Source organism: Passer montanus, unplaced genomic scaffold (assembly GCF_014805655.1).
Source record: "Passer montanus isolate IOZ18808 unplaced genomic scaffold, ASM1480565v1 scaffold1, whole genome shotgun sequence".
Lineage (NCBI taxonomy): Eukaryota > Metazoa > Chordata > Aves > Passeriformes > Passeridae > Passer > Passer montanus.
Window position 1 is genome coordinate 17070821 of NW_024356504.1, and position 24378 is coordinate 17095198.

The 24378-nt window shown below is 44.8% G+C and overlaps 1 long non-coding RNA gene across 1 annotated transcript; it reads right to left on the reverse strand.

Moving 5' to 3' along the window:
- Positions 1–12: 12 nt before the first annotated feature.
- Positions 13–24378, reverse strand: LOC120496988. The gene is made up of 4 exons (XR_005626391.1): positions 24330–24378; positions 23876–23985; positions 1112–1314; positions 13–773 (listed from the first exon to the last, which is right to left on the reverse strand). It is a non-coding gene; the product is annotated as an uncharacterized LOC120496988 (long non-coding RNA).

Below are 24378 nucleotides of genomic sequence, written 5' to 3' on the forward strand. Positions count from 1 at the left end.
TACCACCTCCATTTAAAATACTCTTTTAATTCATTTATACATATAGTATTGTCTGTCCTCCTAAAAAAAATAGCTGCTTTCCACCACCCATAGGTACATTACAAATACAGGGAGGCACAACTCCCACAGCACAGCCAGGCAGTATTAGAAGGTCATCCACTCCAGGAGGGAAGTGCCTGCATTTCCCAGGCATGAAAAGGGAATCCCTCCAAGACTACAGCACAGAAAATGCCTAGATGAACACTGCTGCCAAATGCATACTCATTTTAGGATGTAGCTGTCCTGCTCACTTTATTATTATATTATTCTTCCCTCTCGTTTCCCACCTGCATCTGCTCTGAGGCAAAGCAATCATGAGCATTCAGTGTCAGCAGCAAAATTTTTAATTGTTGCTCTGATTAGAAGTATCACTGACCATGGTGGTTAGAAGTTGCTGATACTCAGGACTCATCTTCCTCAACACTCACTACCCACATGCAGCACATCCTCCCCTCCCTTCTCACCTGGTGAGAAGCAGAGCCATCCCCCGACAGGCCCATCTAGCCCAGCTGTGATACCCTGAATTCGCCAGGTCTCCTGCAAACTTTTACATCCATTCTTACAGGGGAGAGCTGCCACGTGGAGGTGAGTCCCAGGTGTAGTGCCATGGCCTCCCTGTGCTGGGGACAGCAGGGCGAGGAGCAGCCTCTTCCCTTGGCAGCGTCTGCTGCGATCCGCGATTCCCGTCATGCACAGTGTGTCATTTCCCATGAGTACCTGCTTGCTCCTGCCATCTGCCATGATTTATAGAAAATGGGCAGTGATTAATAGCCCAGTCAATGCCGAGTGAAGCCATTTTCTTTCATTTACCTGCTCCCTGACCTCCCTGCACAGTCCCAGACAGGGGCTGGGAAAGTGTATTAATCATGCACTTAAAATATATTTAAAAGGAGAGATTGGCTGGGAGCTCGGTGGTATTTATGGAGTAATTTTCTACAGAGGATGCAAGCTAATTGCCAGATAAAACAAATGGGCTCTTTGAAATGGAAATGAGTCACTTGGAGGTACTAGATGTTTGGTCCTTGAGTGATGCCCCAAACCCACACTCCTCCTGGGGCTCTCTTTCACCTACCTGAGTCCAAGTCCAGTAGCAGCTGCAGCTCTCAGACAAAAAGGATGGGGCATGCCACACCAGCTCGAAGTGTGAGCATGGTGCTAAGAGATCCTTGGCACCAGAGAGGTCTGTGCTCCCACTGTAGCATGGTCACAGCACTGGGGCAGGGGCTGCAGGGGTACAGAGAGATCCTGCCAGGCTACAGTCCCCCTGAAAAGTTCCTGCAACAGAGAAAGGCTGTCTGGGGAAAAGACTTTGATTTCTTATGACATGGGCTGCATTACTAGACAAATGGTGGCATTTGTCCCCTCTCTGGACCCACAATATTAACAGCCAGTAGGCAAGCTCCAGACCATCTCCCCAGACACAAGGCAGGCTCTCTACACCATCTTTTATGAGCTCCAAGTAGCAGGACTGGGGGTCCTCGTCCCTCAGCAGAAGCAGATCACTTTTTGGGTGGTAAACATCAGTGTCCCTTGCTTCCCCCAAGCTCAGAACTTGAGCCCATGCTCACTTCTATCCCCTGTGGCACAGAGCCATGGTGCCACCTCTGGAATGGCACCCCCCAGAGTCTCAGAGCGGGTGAGGCTGGGAGGGACCACATTGGGTCACCTGGTCAAACCACCCTGCTCAAGCAAATCCACCCTAGAGCCACATGGCACAGAATCTTCTCCAGACAGTTCTGGAGTATCTCCAGTGAGGGAGACCCCACAATCTCTCTGGGTAGCCTTTTCCAGTGCTCAGTCACTGCACAGTAAGGAAGTTCTTGCTTGTGTTCATTTTCTTTCCTTGTGTTACAGCCTCGGGGCAGCACCATGTGCACTGTGTTCTGTCCAGTTTTGCATGACCTCCCAGAAAACGCTGCTGTGCCATGGGCCCCCCAGGACAGCTGGGGTTGATAGCAATAAAAAAGAAAATCCCTTGTCAAGCTGAACAAAATTATTGAATTATTCTCACCAGCCGGAGACCAAAGGTTTGTTGACAACTTAATTAACTGTGTTTGTAATGAATTTTTGGCCACATGCAACAGACTAATTATCAAAGCAAACATTAATCTCTTTCTAGGTACATCAAAGTATTGAGAGCACAAAACATTTACATGAGTCTCAGATAAAATTCTTTGCACTAATTCTAACATAATTAAAAATATGTTGGGGCTAAGGTAATTATGCAAGGTGCTTATGTGACATAACAATGTAATACAAGACGGGCTTATTTTTACCTAGAGTCAATCAGTAAAGTTCTCAAACAAGTGTAATGTCTTTTAAATGTATTTTCAAGGAAAAGGAAACAGCACCACTTTTGAGCTCAGTTAAAGCATTTTAAATGGCCCACTAAGGCTGGATGAGATAAGAACCTACATTATTGTACTATCTGAGCTGTTCCCAGCAATAACTAGACAGGAGTAAAATCGGTTAGTTTTAAAAGGATCTTGCAGCATTTCCAGCTGTCTCTGTGCAATAAGTGATGGTTTGCTTTTCTTTACTTCAAAGTGCTGGTCTGAATTTGATGCCTGAGAGGTGGAGCAGACTGTGTCCACCCATTATTTCCTAAGGGATGCCCTTCCCAAGAACAGGCTGCATGAAAGCAAAAGAGAAGAGCAGAAGGGAAATGGACCTGCCACATTTTCTGGGATGAGCTGTGGCTGGACACCTCCTTGCTCTGGAGGGGGAGGCACTATGCAACAAGGCAAAAGTGGCTTTTCCAGATATCCCCATGGCTGTGGAAACAACCTGGCCACAGTGAGCTCAGCACCTGCTGCACGTGTCACCAAACAACTGCCTGCAGTGCACCAGATGAGCCTCTGCAGGAGAAAATGACCACAGGGCAAGGTCATTCCCAGGTCCCACCTGCCATCTGTGCTGAGAGTCATTTCTACTGTCACAGGAGATGACCTAGTTTCAGGCAGCAGGTCCCAGAGATGGTACCCTGCATCCCCCACCATGACCTCCTGTCCCTGGGACCAGCACACCTGCACTGCTGTCACCGAGGGCCTTGTGGTGTGAGCCATGCACAGAGTCCATGGTGACCCAGAAAATCCTTCAGCTGATGAGGATGCAAAAAAAAAAAAAAATTTATATGCTGCCTTAGATCTGTGTCACAGAACTGCAGAGACATGGTTCCAGAGGTCCCTGACTTGCTTCATCCCTGATGTGGGTGTGCATATCTGCCTGATGCTCTGACCCATCAGGATGGATCTCCAGCACTGGAGGTGAACAGTTTGTCACTTTATGCTGGTACTCCCCTTAGAAATTTGTGAACATTTCTCACTTGTGTGTGATCCTGCCCTGCCCACTGGTGATGGGCAGAGGTGGAAACCTTCATGGGCACAGAAGTCTCGTGGATGTCATGGGCATCTCCCAGGATGTCCATCCGCCACCTGATCCCCCTCCTGACCCACAACAAGCAGGGCCACCTCCATGTGGGTTGTACTGGGCTAGAGCCTTCAGCAGCAGATAAAAACTGCCCATTCTTAACAGAGCAGGGGGTTCAGCTCCCTCGTGTCCCACCACACTGGGTAAACCAGCAGCAAGGCCCCAGGGGCTTGTGCTCCAGCACCATCCAGTAGCTGCACCCCGTCCCAACACCATCCCCACCGCAGATGTCAGGACACATGTTCCTGTTTTAAAACCAGCTCCTTCCCATGGCCTTTGGAGACATTTGCTGGAGGAAAGGCTGCCTTTGAACAGATTTTTGCCTAGGTTTCACTTCATTAATCACATCAGTTCTTGACACAAAGCACTGAGGACTTGCTGGGGGTGCAAGGCCAGAGAGCAGGGTCATGTCGAGTGGCTCCAAGGGGCTGTCCAGTGTCATTCCCACAGACACACAGCCTTGAGGAACATGTTAAGCTTTTGGCCTGATTTGCAGACTTAAAAAAATTAACAGGTAAGTTTGGAGCAACAACGCATAACTTTTCTAATACCAGCTTGTGTTACTGTTCAAAAGACAACTACCTTTACACCAAGAAAAAGAGAGCAACATCACAGCTCAAGGTCCTCAAAAGGAGACAGAGCTATAGAGAGACTATCTGAATTTCTTCCATGTTGGTGGGGCTTAGCCTACAGTTACTCAGGAGACAGCCCTGCTCTTTGGCCTTACCAGTAACTAGTCAGCTAATTGCCCTGATGAAGCTGAGGGTGGGACAGAAGAAAGCCTGGTCATTAAATCTGTGCGCAGGAGAGAGCTGTAACAGCCTTTCCTCTCCCTGACTCTCTGGCCAAACAGTTTTGGCATTTGTTCAAAGTTTGAGTGGTGAAGCCAAGTCTAAACACTTGACAGGCTCCAGTGCAGTGCTGCTCCTCAAAGTCCAATTGCCCAAAAGACAACTCTCACGTTCCTCAAGTTTCTGAGCAGCTTTGTGTCTGGGGTTTTCTTAAAACCTTCAAAGCTCCTGCAGGATTAGTGCTTGGCTTAACCTCTGGCAGAATTGACAGAGGCTTTAGGAGCTGGAAAGACTTCAGGACTTTGTCCTTGCCCTCTCAGCAGAGGCCAGAACCTTTATATTCAGGTCACCTCCCAGCCACAGAGCTGCTGGGGGTGCTCTCTAGTAAGAGCCTGCAGAGAGAGGAGAGGAGTAGTGTGCAGATGTTACCCTCAACATCTGGAGCAGCTGAGATAAAAATACAGCTGTGGAGGGAGGCAAGCTTTTGAAGTACAGGGGAAAGCAGAAAACATTGGCTAGGGGACTGGCAGGCTACAGTCTGGTATGAATATCTCGTGCTCAGGTTGGCCTCAACAAAAAGGCATAATAATTTCCATTAGTTGTCCAAAGACATTTGTGACAGCTGTTCAGCACACTGTTCTTCAGCTGCTTGCAAAAGGGAGTGCCCTCACTGAGCAGCTCCACATAGTTTTTAGGGGTCTTTTAATCCTGACAAAACTCTCTCAAGATTAGGGGATGTTAGACCCATTTTAGTAATGGGAAACAGAGAGAGCTCAGGTGTCTAAAGGGCTTTTAGCACTGGCATAGAGGAAATTACTCAGCATCAGTGGAAAAGGTGCATGGACAGCCCTCTATATTTTAAGAAGTTATAATAACTCCAAAATCTGGACCAGAGCATGGAGACGGGTAATTTTAAAATGTATGTTTGTAATCTTTTCAACATTATCTTTCCAAGTTATGAATAATAAAGATTGGGAATTAAACACACTCCTGACATTTTCCCACTCTCTAACAGGGAAGTGATCTGAAAATCTGGTGGGAGAAGGGCTTGTAAAAAAATGAAATTCAAGAAAAAAATAAATCCATTAACATTTTCCACTTCACAGCTACAAAGACTTTTGGCCTTTTCTCAGAGGAAAACAATCTCACATTATTCCCAAATTATCACTCCCATCACCCTGAAAACCATGGGATTTGTTTATATGACTAAAAACTACAAGATTGCAAACTGGGGGAGAAGAAGGTCTGGTTCCAGCCTCTACAGTCCCTGTCACCAGCTGTCCCCCTTTTGAGGCCATACATGAAAAAAAAGATTTTAAAAAAAGGGGTCAGGGTGGGCTTCCCAAGCAGGATGGACCAGACACTGCATCTCTGTATCCCAAGAAAATTCTCAGGGCAGTAGTCAGCCATCTGCAGGTTCTGAGAATGCCCTGGACCCCCTTACCTCCAATCTTCTCAAAGCCACAAAGTGCTGAGCACACCAAAAGCTGCCCTGGGGTCGGGAAAGATCTTGGCGGGCTGGGAGCAAGACTTGGACTTTCCCTTCCAGCTGAATCAGGCCTAAAACTTTTCTGCCAGCTGCAGAACAAAAGTAAGAATTTTACTCACAATTCCTTAAGCCCCTTGTGGTGAGCAGGCAATCCCAAGGCTAATCCCAGCTGCCAGAGGAAAAGCCGCAGCCGCGCTCCGGGATGCGCCCAGCGACAGCAGATGGAGCTGCGCGACCGCGAGAGGGACCGGCACCGCTCCGGGGCTCGGGACACCGGGACAGCCGGGAATTTCTGCTCCGTGCGGCCTTCTGAAGGGCTCCTTCCTTGTCACGAAGAAAGGAAAGGGAAAATGAAAGGCAAAAGGCAAAGGAAAAAAGGAGGGAAAAAAAGAAAAAAAAGGGGGAAAAAAGGGGGGGAAAAAGGGGGGGGAAAAAGGGGGGGGGAAAGGTGTATTTGGAAAAAAAAGGGAAAAAAAAGGAAAAAAAAGGGAAAAAAAAAGGGAAAAAAAAAGGGAAAAAAAAGGGAAAAAAAAGGGAAAAAGGAATCTTTGCTTCTGAACGAGGTAGGGAGAGGGCAGAGCCTGCTGTTTTTTCCAGAAAAGACGGATGCTCTGAGGCTGGGATGTGGTGCTCATCTCCTGGCCCCACTGCCACCACAGACTTCATCTGCAGCCTTGCCTGCATCACTCAGGGAAACACCATTTTCCAGGGAACTCAGGTAATCACCAAGCAAACGGACTCTGGAGCATCCCAGGTCCTACTCCCCACTTCCCCTGTCAGCCCCCCAGGACAGCCACCATCCTAACAGTTCCTGCAAAAGCTTTCCAAGGTCAGAAATGTCTTTCTGCTTGTAACCAAAAGGCAAAGCCACAGCTTACCCTTGGAATTTGGGGATTCCTGGGGGCTGCCCCCCAGGGCATAGTTAGAGTTTGCCAGCTCTGAGCCCCCTGAACAAAGAGCTCTGGTGCTGGCCCCAGTGGGTGTTCCCAGAGGTGCTTCTTTAGACACTTGCTTTGGCAGGTTATAAAACTCCCTTACAAAGAAAGTGATTACAATTAAGTGAGGTTTTATAGATGTGGAGTGCTCTTTGATGGTGGCTCACAGGAAATAATAAAAAAAAAATGAATGATGCAAGTGTGCCAGGGCCAGCAAGGCTAGGCTGACCTTGCAAGAGATTCATTCATCTTCCCCACTACATGCTCAACACACCAGCACCTCTGGTTGTGAGTAATTTTATAGAAGAATAAAGCAATAACTGAAGTGTAATAAGCTCACACATAGCTCTCCTTAGCTTAATTTTTAACTGTGAGAGTGACAATCAACCAGCAGAACAAAACATCTGGGGGAAGGTGAGTGGATTTGACCCAGATTTTAACTGTTGATCCCTCAACAGATCAGATCCATGTCCTCTTGTGGGATTTTTCAGGGGTGGCAAACTCAGTTTCCGGGGCAGGCATGGCTGACACCCCAGTATCTGACATGGGCATACATAAAACATTTTTAAAAGAAGCCCATTTAAAGATAAGCTGTGCACATGCTGTTAGATTTAACTCACTGCTTCTGCACTAGCTGCAGTGCAGTTACATGTACACTATGCTGAGCTCTCACACCAGCCTAAGAGCCCCAGCACAGGGCTGGTCCCAGCCTGAGCTATCACAGCAGCCCTGCATACCCTGGCAAGCTTGGATGAAGCTGTTCCTCAGGCCAGGCCCAGGCCATCCCAATTATCATCTAATTTATGGGCTAGGGCAGCCGAAATGAGAGAAGGTTTTTGCTCAAGGCACATGTGAGCCAACATATGATTGCAATGGCTCCTTCTCACATTCACATCTCTGGAGTGCTTCTGCTACACAGCAACAGTAGGGAACTGGCTGTTTTCTCCACGAGCATAACCACAGCCTGACATTGCACGAAACACGTAGGAACAAAAATAAAAGCGTGTTCTGACCATGCTGCAGCTATTGTTCTTCCACAGGATTTTCATCTCGTGGCAATTTCTGAGGGAGTTGAAGTCTTTGTGGTTTCTTGCATTTGGGGGGAAAAGAAGATCAAAGCACAACACCCTCTGAGATCTGGCCTGAGCGGCACTGTCCCCAGATGACTTGGTGTCGTGTGACATTGTGTCCTGCAAAACAGGCTTTAACAAGGCAAGGCACACAAGTGGCTCGGTGCTGCCTGCCCCACCGTGGGGATGAGCAGCAGCACAAGGTGGGTGGAGGCACCTGAGCCCTCCATGGAGTGTGGCAGAAGGGACAGCTGTGTCCTGAGCGAGGGCAGCACAATGTCCTAAAAATCCCATCCTTTGAGACTTCTACACTGCTGCATCCCAGTACTCTCTGCCCTGGGACAGGCAACTCCTTCACACCCCGGGTCAGCTCCCACTCACCAAGAAAGAAAGATTTTTAAAAGTTTATTGAGGGAAAACAGCCTGGGAAGTTGTGGGCTCTCAGGGATATCTCACCCTGCCTTGCACACCCCACAACTGTAGCCTCCTGCACTTCCAGCACACTGCCCTGCAAGGCACCAAGAAACCTGACCCAAAATCAGCACTGATTACAGCAGGGAGTTGGACCAGAGACCTCCTGAGGTCCTTCCAGCCTGACTTACCATGCAATGCTACTTCTGTGTGCCACAGGAGGTCATCCCAGGCCAGCACTGCCTCTTCCTATGCGCTGCCTTTAGGGCTAAAGCATTTGGTGCTCCAAACCTTGACCCAGAGGCAATGCAGGCAGATTTCTCCTGATGTTTAGCTTATCCCTTCAGCCAGCTCAGCTGGTACAGATCACTGCCTGTGCTGGCACAGGATCTAGAAGAGTCCATGCATCACAGCTGACTCAAACCCAGCCTTCCTAGGATTTCTTCCATTTGAGCCAAACCAGAACAAACCCACATGCCCCAGAAACATTTTGCTACAATCAACCAAGATGATGCAGAAAATCCAGGGCTTAACTACTGAACCCCTGTTAAGTTGCAAGGCTGAAGCCTGAGGGAACAGACATGAAAACCCTTCATACAGCAGCCTCAAGAGGCAAAGCAGAACTTTGAGCCTGGGAACTTTGATCACTTTGGTAAACAAGCAGGCAGGGATTGGGAGACTGGAGAAGGACTCCTCCAACATCCTGGTCTGCCTATAAAATGAAAGAATAGGGTGTACTTTTAAGAACTTTGCATGTTTTATGACATTATTGTCTGTAAACCTTCCTAGTTTCCTTAGCAATCAGAAAACCGACGCCTTTAATAGAAAACGCAGTGTACTTGCCACAAGAGCAGAGAATGAAGATTGGTCTCCTATGCAAATAGTTCCATTATAATCTAGCACAAACACTGGAAAAGGTCAGGTTCCCAAAAGGATGTATGTTTACATTATAAATAAGGAACTGGGAAACAGGAACAATATGATAGCTTTACTACATGGGAGCTGTGACTTGTAAAGGTAAGCTGCAGTTTCACAAGGGGGCTCAAGGTGTGACAAACTCCCAGTGGTGGCACTGTGCTGCCTTTTTTTTTGCAAAAAGTCTTATTCTTTTCCACAAAATCACGATGCTGAATCCCAGAAAAGGTGGCAGGGTTTTTTATTTGGATTTCTCTTGGGTGTTTTCTTAGTTGACCTGAAATCAGCACAAACAAGTCTGAAGAAAGCAGAATTTGTCACATAAATTCTTCACTGAAGATAAAATTGTATCAAAGATGGGTCCACATTCTCAGGTATGAGGTGAAATCAGTTCCTTGTAACTATTTTTTAACTCCTTTTGGTCCCCAGGCATGGTTTGTTAGTACAGCCTGGCTTTAAGTCATTTGAGCTTTCTTGGAGTAACAAAATCAAAACCACTAAATATTTTACTATTTATAAGTAATCTGTTACAGGCAAATAATGGAGGCCTACTATAGCTTTTAATTAATGTATAACTTAAATAATGGCTAGCCTAGTGCTGGTTTACATCCAGGAAGGCTTTAGGCAAAAGCAAGGTCTGATGGGGATGGTTGAGTAATACAACAGAAAGAAAGAAAGCCTAACATAAGAAGGGAAGCAAGCCCAGTAAAGAGAGTTACAAATGTAAGACAAGAAATACATAAAGAAATATAAGAAAGCTTGCTATAGGCAGACAAAAATTTCCCTCTGTCACCTCCCAAGGGGTTTTGAGGGCTGCAGGCTGAGCAGAGAATGCAGCTCGCAGCTCCCAGCTGCAGGAAGAGGTCGAGGCTGGAGATGATGTGTCACAAACACCGTGTAGGTGTAGAGCACTCATCTCAAGAAACATTGAAATGAGCTCAAGTGCCCAGCAGTGAGCCATGACTGCTCTGCCCTCAGAGCACAGGAGCAGCACTCTCCCACACGCACTCCAACATGCCCACTGGGAGTGGGCGCTCCCACACACAAAGCTGTACCCAGATTCCTCCTGTCCCCGTGCTCAGCTCCTCAAAAACAGAGATCTTTCAGGAATGTTGTATCTGTAACAACTTATCCTGAGGAAGGCAGCAAAACCCCTCCCACAGGACATGGAGGGCCCTGTGCAGGCGTGTGCGGCCTGCCCCTGCCCAGCAGGTGGGATGTTGGCAGCTCCCTGTGGTTCAACATGCTTTGCAGGGCAAGACAGGGAGTGATAATGCACGATTCATTTTATCAGCGTATTTTCAAACTTCATTTTCAAAGTATTTTCCAAACACCATTTTACAGGTGGAAAAACTGAAAGAGAAACCAAAACCTTCATTTTTTATATACTTCACTTTTGATATTTTAATATAAATTGGATGTGTTTACGGATTTCAGTATTTCTTTGGAAAAAAATTCATGTGAGGAAAAACTGCATGTAAGCAGTATCAAGTGACAGAAGAAGCCCTCACGAGTCGGTGCCTCTAACTCCTGAATCAACTCCCCTACCCCCAATTAATCACCATAATCACCAAATTTCCAGCTCACTAAAATCACATTAAGCATTGCAAACTTTCATGAGCACTTCCAAAGCTGAATATAATTTCCACTTCCAAACAAACAGCACCAGACATACAGTGCCTCCTGCCTAAGGCCAAACTACCAACAACACTGTTCTTTTACCTCCCCTAAACAGTTCAGGGCATTTGAAGCTTCTGGAGAGTTTTGGCCCAGCTATGTCCCTGCTCCCAAATGCATGTTCACCTTTTAGCTCAGAGTGACTGCACAGGTAAAAGGACACAGATCCACGTGCCAGCAAGGCTCTGAGCCTGTCTTCTCTCCCCACACACAGCTGAGGTTTCAGCTTTCCCTGGGACAGGCAGGGATCGGCTGCATCGGGCACTTTGGAGCAGACTGGTTCTTTGCCCAGATGCAAATGTCAGAAAGGGAGGGAGCACACACAGACCAAAACCTGCTTATTGGAAATATAGGGTGGTGGGACAGACCTGTGAATGCAGGAAAACTCAAGCATTGAAAGTACCCAGAAGAAGAAAAGGGATGGCCTGGGGGGGCTGAGTAATCTTTTCTCCTCGGAGTCTGAAGGAGAACAGTCAGACAGGCACAATCTTGCTCCAGCTGAAAGAGGGATTAAGGACTGCTTCCACGAGGAAGGACCACCAGTAAATTCAAAGAGATTCAGCAAGGATCACAGAGCAGGAGCTAGGTCAGTTGGACTCTGTGATCTTTGTGAGTCCCATCCAACTCAGGATATTCTATGACTGACAGCAGTTGTTTACTATGGGATCACACAAACTTCAGCAGGGCTCTGTTTACTTCTGCTCCTCTCCCACACATTACCTAACACTGCTGTGCAGCATTTAGCAGCTGCCATCCCAGACCCCAGGAGGTGGCTGCTCACCAGCAGGGTGAATATCTGCACACAGCACATTAAATGCACAGTGTCTGTCTGTGCATTAACCACTGCTCCAGGCTGGCTGCAGAGTGACATCTGTGTGACACTCAGCGCCAGTGCTGCACAACCATTTGAGAAGCTTGAATGAAGAAAAGGCACAGATGTTTTCCAAAATCCTTCAGGACATTCTGACTGTTACCAACAGCTGGGCAAGCTTTCCCATGGTAACATCACAGCAGACAGTAACGCAGAAGTAAAGGAAGAGCTGGGGTCTGAGCTGAGCTGCCAGCATTCCAGCGAGTATTGTTATTTCTGCAAGGAGCACAAATGCACATGCTGTTTCTGAGCAGAGTAGAATCCTTCCCCACCAATTCTTTACTCAGAGCTTGAATTTTCTACTGTCTCTCCCATAATAAATGAAGTTATTTGTGTGATTTTTGCTACTGTATCAATAGCCTCTTAAGAAAAAAAAAAAAAAATATATATATATAAATATATATATATAAAGAAGGGCAGGCTTAGGTGCCTCTTGCACCCAGATCTCTGTCTGGCTGCAGTCACTTGGTCTCCACATGTAGTGGGAGATCCACAGGATCCACAGTCCATGGTGGGCCCTGTGCCACACAAGAGAGTGGGGGTGCTGCAGTCAGGATTCCTCTGGGAAGCCCGGGGAGGGGAATCCTTTGCATGTGCATTATAGTCACAGGTGCAAAGCCATTCTACAAATGCTAATCTTGTTTTCTCACACCCTGTCTCTCCATCACACAGACAAAGGCTTGCCAAGATCAGTGTGTGTTTGCTGAAATGAACAGAGACCTCAAAAAACTTCCCAGCAGCCACACAATACCAGAGGACCAAAGTGACCCCCTCAAACAGGTCTTCAGCATTCCCAGAAATGCACACTGTTTTGCCACATCTTTGAACAAGTTTGTTTCAGAGGTGTGCAGAGGAAGGAGGGGCAGGTACTAATGGGGCTAGCTCTGTGCTCGAAGAGATGTAATTAAAGAGTGAAAGCCAAATTACATCTCAGTGCCACGTATTAACACAATGTATTCAAAAGCTGCCGTTTTACCAAGAGAAAAACAAAACAAAACAAATGTACTTGTAGCAATAGAAACCTGTATTGTCACATTACCACAGCTTCTTTCCAACTAAGAAAAAAGCATCGTAGCAAGTCAGTGCAGAAGAAAGCTTTAGTTTGGTTTTGGGGTTTTTTTGTATTTAATCCTGTTTTGCAAACAAACAAAAATAGAAGATTGGCTGGATTTGTTGGAGAATAACATTGGGGAACTCAGAGCTACACACTGCACCTGAAAGTCACTCTACTTTTCTTTCCTCCTCTTCTTCAACTGCTGTCAGGCCCTATAGACTGCGTCTTAATGCAAATATTCATTTATCATTAATACAAATATTTAATCTACATATCGAGCTAGAACCTAGGAGTCCTCCATCACAGGCAGTGTTCTCACTGGGATTGGTGCTGTGGAAATGTGGAAGCACAAGCTAGTTCCTGATCACATTAGAGGTAAAAGCTGTCCAACATGAAAAGCTCTATGGACCACTCAGTGCCTATGAAACAGAGTCAGAAATAACCTGTATTCTTTCTCTCTAGTCCATAAGATCCACAGGTTGAGAACATAGGTCCAGCCACCAGAGTCGCTTTTCTGGCCATGCCACGTCCCTCTGAGGTTTGGTCCACTGTCCAAAGTGCTTCTACTCTCTGTTTTAATTGAGAAAAATGCAGAGAGCGCCCCAGGCTCCGTTTGTACCAACCTGCAAAGCAATCCAGTTACAGTTTAACTTCTGCTTGAAAATGAGGTCAAGAGGTGAAGCCTACAAGTCAAGGAGAAGTCCTCCAGCAAGCATATAGTTATTGGGTGCACTACATAAAATCAGCTATGCCATCTCTGAGCACAACCTTATGATTCATCACGTGCACAAGTCTTTGCAATCTGTTGAAGACAGCTATTGTCCCTGGAAATACCAGCTAAAGTGGGTAAGAATGTGATGACTTCATTGTGTTCATTAGGTGCTTTCTCTGACCATATGTGGTACTGGGCAGCACAAATTTTGACCCAAAAGAAGCCAAACTGGCACATCAAAGCTTGCAGGGCTCTGTAAGCCCTCAGCTCAAAGCCATCACTTGCTTTCATTCTGCCAGGGCTTTTGGAATTCTAAAAATCTCCTCAAGCATGCAAAATACAACTTTACAGACTGTGACATCCCTCTCTATATTCTCTACAAGCAGGGAATGCCTTGTTTCCTCTCACAAGTCTCAGAACACAACATTCAGGCTGAAAATCACAGAAGACCTCAGACAAGACCCCAGAGAGCTTAGGCAGAGAGAGGCACCTGCTGTTGGCTTCTTGAAGGGGAAAGGCACCATGAGTGACATTTGCTAAAGCGGGGCACTGAGCAGAGAAAAGCACAGTACCCACTACCCTGCAAGGACCTGGGTAGAAGTGAAGCAAGCAGATGTGGTGGTACTTCCACAGGACTCCATCCAGCAAGGGACATGTGCTGTCCTTGTTCAGCTGACAAGGGGACATCAAAATGCTGAAGCTGTGAGTCAAGGCTTCATCTTTTATCTGATCTCACACTTCTGTCATGTCACTCAGTATCTTAACACAATCTCGAGCTTTTCTTGGTAAACATTTCCACAGAGCAGCGCTGGTATGTGCTAACTCTTTCCATTTGCCCTTTGTATTTCTCAGGGTTGCAGGCGATTTCCCATTCAGCCAGGCTGAGGAAGCTCCCCAGAGGATTTCACCAAGCAGAGCATGCTTTTCTCCCTTTCCCTGTGGTGATGGTTCTGCCCTGCCCTTCCTGTCCCTCAGCCCAGCTGGACAAGCCAGTCAGACTCCAGTGAACCTCCCTTGCCCCCTGCACATCACCTTCCAGCATTTACCAAGGCACAACAAAAGTGCATTTCTCCAGAAAAACTCTGCCTGACCCAACCTGCCCATGAATCCTTCTCAGAACCCATCTTCCAAGTTGGGTGGAGGTATTTCAGTAGGCTTACAATGTTCATGTGGCCTTAACCCACAAGATTGCAGAATGAACCAACAATCCTTTGTATTTTCTGAGATCCATGGAAAAAATGGGGATTTGACAATTATATCTGGATTTTTTACAAGATAATTCTGCGTCTTTGAAGAACTATTGAGCTTGGGAATTAGCTGTCAATCTAAATAACATTTAACTGGAAGATTTCTCTCTCCACCCATCTCCAAACATCTGGGCAGAACTTCAGCTGATGTAAATCCGTGTAGCTGTGCTCAGTTACTCCAGCTGAGAACCTGGCACATCTTACAGTTCTTCCAATATTAAAAACACATTCTCTTTTTATGTAAGCACAAATTTTTATGTGATGTTCTTTGCACAATTTTGTGCTTTTTTGGTGCAGATTAGTGTCCCCCCAAAGAGATGGGTAAGTAAAATGGTTGCAGCACTCAAGCTTTATTCAGTCCCTAGGTTCTCTGTTTCTTCTTATTCTTGTTTGCATCATTGTTTTAATGATGTGAAGGGTACATGAAAAAATCCATGTATGGTAAAGGAACTGATGAAAGACCAAAAGCTGTTTACAGATGAAATGCAAAGTACTTAGTGGAGTTAATACCAGCAGAGCCAAATAAGGCCAGTTGAGTTAAATGGGTGTCATTCTTGAGTTGAGAAACAGATTTTGTACATTTCTAAATCTTATGTGCCAGGTCACTGCACTGGAATATATCCACAACCATTGAAATAATGGTTATAAGCTATCATTTACATCAGAAGATGAACTGGATGCTTATCTATATATGGAAATGTATTCATCTCCCTGAGATTGCCCCACAAATTTATCTTTAGACTTAGGTCGCATGAAATTGAATTTAGAAGCTCTGTGTCACTGTAATACCTGAGTTGCTCAAAGGATAAAATCCAAGCTCTAATAGTCTTTTGCAGCATTCCTGCCCTGTAGTCGTGCAGGGCATAACTGCAGTTCACTGCTTTTTGCAGTGTTTGATGGCCATCCCTTGACTACGAGGGCAGACTTGCTTGATGACTTCTGAATCCTGACTAAGTACATCACTGTTTTTCACTATGGTTGCTGAAACAGCTGCATGTTAACTACTACATAAATCTCCTATTTCCCCCAAACACAGACAGTTTGGAATCTTCTTCTGTGTGACTATAGAGTTTTTCCTTCCCATCAGTCACACTGGATAAGTTATTAAAAACAGTGCTTTTAATAAATCCCAGAAAGCTATGTATTTCCTGTACATGCCTAGCTAGAAAAAAGGCTCCCTTTCAGCAGTGCAACATCCAAACCTTCCATCATCTGCCAGAAAAACTATACCTGTACTCAAAGCATCAGAAGTGAGAGAACTAAAAGAAGAACCTGTGCATATTTCCTGAACCAACCAACCTCCAGCTGCTTCAGAAAAATTACTAGGAATGAGATTTCTACGCATTTTAAAGCCCACAGGACTCCTCTGTCAGCATTAGAAAAAAATCTTATTGCAAAATCCCTCTCCATCTTGTCTTGTCTGCCTACAGAATGAGCTGGCTAAGAGACACAGTTTACTTGGTTTGTCACAACATCTGGAAGTCATAGTGACACATCCAAGCAAGTGAGGGTTGGAGACCAGCAAGCTATGGACAGAATGAGCATGTCTGGCAGACCCTTTCCCAGACACCACAGTGTCACGGGGGGAGATAAAGGGAGCCCAACAGGGAAATGCAGGTGCAAGAAAAGGGTAATGCAGGTACACTCATCTTCATCATGTCAAAGGGCCCGACTTCAATTTGTGCTCAGAAGGAGAGATGAAAGTTCATACTGATCAATGTGTACATTTCTGGGCAGGAGGTTAAGGGAAAATAGAGAAATGCTGTTAGGAACAATTAGAGAGATAATAACTCCTAAGCTTTATTTTTAACTCATCAATTGAGTTAAAGAATGGTCCTCTCAGCTGGCAGACTTCACTACCCTAGTAGTAGTGATGGTTGCCATGAAATTACTGATGACAGCATCGCACCTTGCAAATAAAGTTCTGTTTGTACACGGCATTTCTTACATAAAGGCTACCAACTGTCTATATTTTCATAGTGCCTCTTTTCCCAGCTCAGCATCACACCATGTGAAATGCTCCAACTTAAGCATCATCCCAATGCATCAGCACCAGCATGAACTGCAGTTCTCATGTGTTTTTATCCATATTACATGTTTTAGGTAATATTTTTGTTCTTGCCTGTAACTATAACCCTGTTGTGGGAAAAGTACCTCATTTGTATAGGTCTTAAGAAAGTTTACTATTGTTTATAAAGTGTCAATATCAGCTCCTAAAAGCTAGACGGACAACCTGTCTGCAGTGCAGACAAGTAGCACTGCCCATCTGTATTCTGCTGATCCTATTTCTTGCCAAGACTACTATGTTTTGGTAGGGAATAATTTTAATTTTTCATACCCAGAGGAAGCAAGGAGTGGTTGTAAAGGCAGATATGGGCCCACAGCATATGGCCCAAATTGCAAACTGTAGAAATTTTAAGGGCATCTCTCCATGGTAGTTACCCATGTCTAGTTATTGCACTGAATTGATTTTAGGTTTCATTACAGAAGCCCGCCTGGAATTGAATGAGTCCAAGAATCTCAGCCTATATACTAAAATAGTCAAAGAGCAAGTACTGCACAAAATGCAATAAATTCTTTTGGTCAGACAGCCAACAGACTGGTCTTGATTTGACCCAAATTTTTATAGAGCTTTGTTGCAAACACCATGCAGGTATTTAATTTGTTTTTACCCTTGGCTGTTATCATCTCTCTGGAGCTGGCTCAGGCAGAACCAAGTCAGTTGGTTCCAGTCTAACCTATCACAGGGAGAGAAAGAAGGAGGGACCACTGATTTGCACTGCTAAGCAAAGCCAGACTTTCTATCACCATCTGCCCTGCTCTTTTGCTAGATGACTTTTTTTTTAAAGCATAGTTAGAAAGAAAAAAAATACATACCCACTCAGCCTGCCTCTACTACATAGCTGCCCTAATCAAAGGTTAAAAATGAACTCGGGCCAATGAGATGGAAATAGAGAATAAACACGCAGAAGCATCTGAGATTTACTACTCAGATAGGACTATTTTCCATAGGATTTGACTAAGAATTCCTGGCAGAGGAATGGAAGGCAAACCTCTGTCCTTTGAATGGAATGGGGATTTTCAGGTCTTTCTCTGGCTGAGTAAGTGCAGGCATGTGCAGCTTTCTGTGGATTTGAGCAGATGTAAATACCATATTCAGCAGTAAAAGGTTCAACATAAGCTTGCTGCTTTCAGAGGTTCTGAGATTTAAACAAAGCCCATAAGGCAGCAGGGGCCTTCCTTGACTCAAATGCCTGGTCCCAAAGCCTAGGGAAGCAGCATGTCACCTGAGTATGGATGATCTCCTCATTCTGAGAGTTTTCACTGAAATTCACTAAAGAGTTTGCAAGAAATGTTGCAATAATTAGGGGCAAAAGGTGAAAATTTCCTTTACTGCCCTTCATTTCAGCTAAACAACTTCAGACCTGAGTGAATTCCAGTTCTGCAGCTCAAATCCTCAGGAGATGTGTCTCAGCAGTCACAGACACTTGTATATAGCTCTCAGTATAAGGCAAACCTGTTTTTATGCAAGAACAGTTGTCATTAGAGCAGTTCCCAGTCTGGGAACACCACACATCCCTAATTGGCATGTCATACAGACAGGACATCCTTAATTAAACCCCATATAATTATGCCACTCCAGGCACCTGAGTGAGATCTCTGCAAGGTGTTCTAAGAGATGTGGATGTACCCATCTCCCCCCAGGGAGGTGTGGGTGCCTCCAAAAACCCTGCCTGGCACAGACTGATCTCATTGCCACACACTTTCAAAGAGGAGAGGCATCTGCTGACTCAGCCAGCCACATGCACTATGAAAGATTTCCTTGAAGCACAAGAGACCAGGTCCTCAACTGGCCTTGACCGGTACTAATGGTATTACCAGTGACTGGTATTGACTGGTGAGATCCAGTAACATCATCCATTTATCTAACCCAGTTAGACAAAGTTCAGTATATTCCTTGGGACTGCATCATGCTTGGCAATATGCCCAATATGCCCCCTGTTCTATGCGGGCTCTCAACCAGCACAACCCATGTTGGATGGAGGAGATTTCCAGCCAGAGCATTGTTAGGAGTTTGGGATTTGGAGGTGGCTCAGCAGGTGAAACCTCCCATATGACCTCAGTTCACAGCAGTGGTCAAAAGCAGGGCTGTGCATGCTGGCTGTGCCTGAGAAAATCCAGAACAAACTGCAAACAAGCCAGACCTTGCTGAGCTCAGCAAAGGGAGGCTGTGGCTCAGCCTTTCACAGGGCACTTTCTATCTGGCCATCTTGGTGCATCAAGTAAAGAGAGGGTGAGAGGGAGAAACTTCTTGAATGCTTTTGATTGAGCCATGAGGAATCTTTCACTTATTACCTCCTTCTCTCAACATATCTAAATTCTTTATATGGCTGATCCTATCAAGTTGCTCAATGGGGTAAAGAAACCTCCTATTTTCATGACATGGTTGCATCACAGATTCACAATGTCATCTTGAAAGCATTCAACATCCTAATTCTTATCCATGTACCCAGATTTCTACTTAGCAACCTAAATTCATTGTGACATTTCATCCCAATTGACTACTTATTTTCAGGCCTGCTGAGTCAAACATGGAACTAAATATCCCTTTGAGCCTACTTGCAGATGGCTTATCCCTCACCCAAGGTGGATCCATCTAGCTTCAGTGGGTCATGCAGGAAAAAACACAGGCAGAAAATCTCATGTTCCCACATCTGGGTTCCTGCACAAAGAAAAGTCCTCACCTGTAGAAAGCTTAATCTGGTTTTTCCTGGGGGTATGTTTCCATCCAAGAGCCATGCAAACAGCTGAAGAACAAGCTGCTGTACCTCCTGTGCCCACCTTCCATCCTAAGCATGCAAGTCCATCTCTTGCTCCTGGCGTTTTGCATCAAGCGAAGGTGAGGACAGAGGCAGAATTCTGCTTTTACTCCACCTCTGCACACACACAGCAAACTCCATGAATGCCATGAGCACTCAGTCTCCTCCCTTCTCCACCATATTTTGACAGAATTTTGGGAATTGTTTAAATGCAAGACAACTACTTGAACTTTATACCAACGAGCACAACCAAGGATTATTTAACACCAGCATGGGCATAAGTCACCTACAACAAACACCACACCTTCACTAATTGTTTGGATGACCAGCTTCTGTTCAGGTCTGTGTCCTCAGAGACATCTTTGTGTTGCTCTGTAGTGTGTTTACACTGAAGTTAGGAGCTTTTGTCCTTATCAGTGTGCTGTGCTAAATAATCTTCTTGTAGCATTGCTTTTTTTGCAATTTTTTGTTTGTAACAGAAATTCAATAGTCACAGGCATTATGAAAACAAGAGTGAGTGAAAACCATGATCCAAGAAGCACTACAGTTACAATCTGCTATAAGGAAGCAATGACCTGAACAATCTCTTTCAATTTTAGTGTAAATATTTAAATTTGCATGAGTAGTAAGTCTTCACATACTGCACGCAGCAACATTTTTGGGTGAAACTAGGGCAGGAAGAATATGGCCATAGACTCCTGAGGAATATACAACACCCATGTTTACCCCAAAATATTTGTCTATCCATAATGCCTACTTTCTACTAAGATTGCAGGCTTTTGGATAGACAGAGATCAACCTTTTGTTACGCCACAATATTTTCTTTGCTGTCAGCCTAGCAGATCTTTCTACATGATTAGGAATCCTGACAGAAGGAAAAAAAACCTTCAGTATATGTCAAAGTATCTGATAAAGGAAGTCAGTGTCACAGTTTCTGGTTGACAGAGGAGGAAATCTGAGAAGGAGAGGTCATGCCTGTCCTGGTTTGAGAGAGCAGGTTTGAGCAGCACAGGCTCCTTCCTGCTCTTCTGTGCTTAGCTCCAGAAAACCCAGTTGGCTTTGCCTGGGGGCACAATAAGCTGCTGTGTGTGCCTGAGTGGGTGAGATCATGCCTGCCCTGGATGATGCCTCAGGCACAGGTCACTGGCTGCTTATACAGCAAATGAGAATGGCCCCGAGGCACACATTGCCAAGCAGAGTGCTCAGACATCACACAGACCACTTCTCAAAGCTAGGAGAGGGACTCCAGGTTCCAGGCCGTGTTCTGTCTATATCCTTCAGTTTTCCAGTCAACAGGCATTTAAAATATCTCCCAGCTAATTTAGAGAAATTTTCTTTTCAAGGTACTGATATCCAATCTGAGGACAAAGGTTCTTTAGCAGCAAAGACATGGTCAGAATATCCAGCACATGTGATAGTGACATTTTTATCAATACCCTGAGTGACATACTGAGTGCAAAGCAGGGGATGGGTGCTAAGAGGGCAAGGATAACTTGCAGAAGGTCTCTAATTCTCTGTAAAGCCAACCCTCAAGATATGTGTACTCTGGAACAATGGGATTTAGAAGAACAACTAGGATTTACCAAAAAGCTTTTTCTTCTCCTTGTTTTGTAAAGATATCATGCCTAACACTGTTGCATGTGCTACAGTACTCAAAGGAAAAAAACTGGGCTGTAGTATAACACATTCCAAGTGCTTAAAAAGGGCAAAGACATCTGCAAAAGGTAAAGTCTGATGTTTAAACACCATCATTTAGGTGTTCTGATAGGAATTCTGACCTGACAGAGATAGAGTACTTGTTCCAGCTTCAAGCAATGTTCTTTAGATAAGTGTCTGCTGGATATGCTACAAAGAATTGCTCTAATCATAATGACTGTGGATTTTCTGTGCAGACTTTGAAGGCATATAAAAAGTCAGATGTAACCAGACTTCAGTCCCACCTGTGCTAGTGGATAGAACAAAGGTATCGGGGCTACTAAGAAACTAATTCTATAACAAAGCAGGTATTTCACACCAGTCAGGTCCTGTTTCCTCAATACAAGGTGCTAGAAATGTGTCTATAATAATGTCAGATGTAGTACAGGACTTGAAAGTTCATTTGGTGTGAACACCTTTTATTCCTTGTATAGGTCCTCTCCTTGGATGAATCACTCTGAACAAGAAGTCCTAATCACCCTGCCCAAATCAGATAATGCTCTTCACCAAGCTACAACCACATGTTAGCTCTTTCCCACACTGAATTAATCAAACTGCTAGTGATTCACCCACTACTGTAACTGCTACAAGTCAAGGGTAGAGCTTACTCTGACTCAATTCAATATCCAAGAAAAAAAAAAGAAGAAAATCCCAGGTTGGAAGGACAGTTATCAGGACAACATTCACTTAATTAGAACAAAACTAACTACATTTTACTGTAAGAAATTAGTCTTTTTGCTGCTTCACCAATGTACCCTTCGCTATTTCATCCACAAAGATGACAGCTTTTTATATAACTTTCTGTGAATCTCAAAGGATTGGGTTAAACAATCCAAAACTTAAAAAGCTTTTCCAAGCTATTTGACCTTCTGAAGTCTGCAAAGTCTGGTACCAAATACTTAGTCATTTGCATTTCCAGCCAAAAGCAGAAGTGTAAAGACTCACACAGATGAAAAACAAAGGTGGGGAAGGGCATGCCTTGGTCACTAGAATTGATTACCCTGCTGATTGTATAGAGCTGCAGAAGTCACCAGCCACCCTTCCTTCTCATGTGACACTCAAAGTTGTACACTTGAAGGCATGGGTGTAACTACTACCAAAGGGCTTTTCCAACTGGTTTCTGCCCCAGCTCTTTTTTCATAAGACAGTGTTGCCTTGTCAAGGCTGACCTAGAACAGAGGCTAGACAGAGTTAAAGAATAAAGTAGGGATTTACTAAAAGGCCTCAATGGATACACCTTGGGCAGTACAAGAGCCCAGCCAGGGCTACACCCAAGATGAACCCAAAATGGTCACAAAAAATGGGTAACTGGTCACAAGGTCTCTCATTTATAAGTTCTGCTTCATTTGCATATTGGGGTTAATTGTCCAATTATAGCTTTAGCTTATGAAGTCCCATCCTTATTTTTCTCTCTTCTGTCCACATTGTTTATACTCTTGGGCCTGAAATTTGGATCGTATGTCCTTGGTTCCAAGCTAGAGAAAGAATTGTTTTGTCTACCTACTCTGTGAAGAGAACTTACGATCCCCTTGCATGAAGATCAGAACTATGCACTATAGCAGCACAGAATCTGAAAAATATAAAAGCTAAAACCTAAGACATCAACAGCTCCATCCTTTTTGGAAATTGCTCACAAATTTCTTCAAGGACTCCACGGGGAGATGAGGTTTTCTAGGCTAAGATTCAACCCAAAAGGTTTTAATTTTAGCCAAATTGATTTGACGGTTTTTGAGTAGTGAAGGAATGGAAGAAAATACTTGTCCCATATGTTCCAGACAGAGGAGCACATTTGCTGAGAAGAAGGAATCGTTGAGGAGACAGAGGGGGAGAGGGGGCAAATATCTCTAAAGGATAAAAATATTCCCAGACACAACACCACCATGAGCTCAGCCCTAACCTTACGTCAAAGAACACAGCAGCAATGGCATTTGTGTTTACACCAGCTGAATATCTGGCCCATAGGAACAGAGAAGAAAGCTTTCCATTAAAATCTTGGATAAGATACATCAGAATCTAAATAACATGGCAAAAGCCACATATGTAAAACTCCTGTCTTGTTATTTCTCTAGACCAAATGACAACGTATTCCAATGCATGGAGAGAACAATCTGCTGCAAGCCTTGCCTGGACATGGTGAGTTTGTGCAGTAAGACATCCCTGCTCAGCCCTTCCACAAGAGTCAGGACCTCCAGGGATGTGGGCTCATGAACCCCAAAGGTCCATTAATGGCTCTGTGCTCCTGGCAGATCCACTGCTGAACCTCTCTGGGTCATACCAAACCTCCCATATCTCACCTCCTGCCTCTTGGCTAAAGTGAGGCAATATGAAGCCCAGGAAGAAGAAGAAAAAGGCCAGTGGTGAATACAACTCAAAATTAGAATTGCCCCAGTCTTAGCAGCTCAAATATGAGGAAAAGACAAACCTTAGAACCTAGTCAACTTCCTCCTGACCATAGAAGCCCATGGATCTATACCATCTGCCTGTGGTGCTCCCTTAGGCAGAATTCATCAATATGAGGAAAAGACAAACCTTAGAACTGTCAACTTCCTCCTGACCATGGAAGCCCATGGATCTATACCATCTGCCTGTGGTGCTCCCTTAGGCAGAATTCATAAGGCTTGAGGCATGTCCTGTTAATAAGAGTGCCGGGTTCTCACACGAACCCAGCTGCACAGCATGAAACCTAGAAATTAAAAAACATGGTTTGTCTCTTAACTTACTCTGAACAGAGCCTCTAAAGTTTGCAGATTCTTGGTGTCATATGCCAAGTCCAAGATGTTCCAGTTTCCTCAGCTTCCAAGGAGATTCTCATCAAGAAATCAACATGAAGCTGTGGATAAATGAGAACCTGGAGTCATGACCAGCACACTCATTTTTATTTAGCATCATTATTAAGTAGCTGTGTCCTCAGTCAAGATTGACAGGTGTTATACAGAAATCTCTGCCTTAAAGAGCTTACAGTTTATAAAGAGGAGCAGCAAATACAGGAGGAACTAGGCGAGGATATAAACAGAAATATATATAATTCAACATCAGTTTGCAGTGTGTAAATCTAGAGGTAAGCTCACTAGTACCTGTGCATTAACTCCATCTCTGCTACCCCCTTGGCAGTTACTAGTCTACTTGTTCTTATACCAGTATTTATTACAGACATAGACCTTGGAGGAAAAATACCTGTTTTTGCTCTCTGTTTCTTACAGTCTCCTTTGAAGCCCTGCTGGAC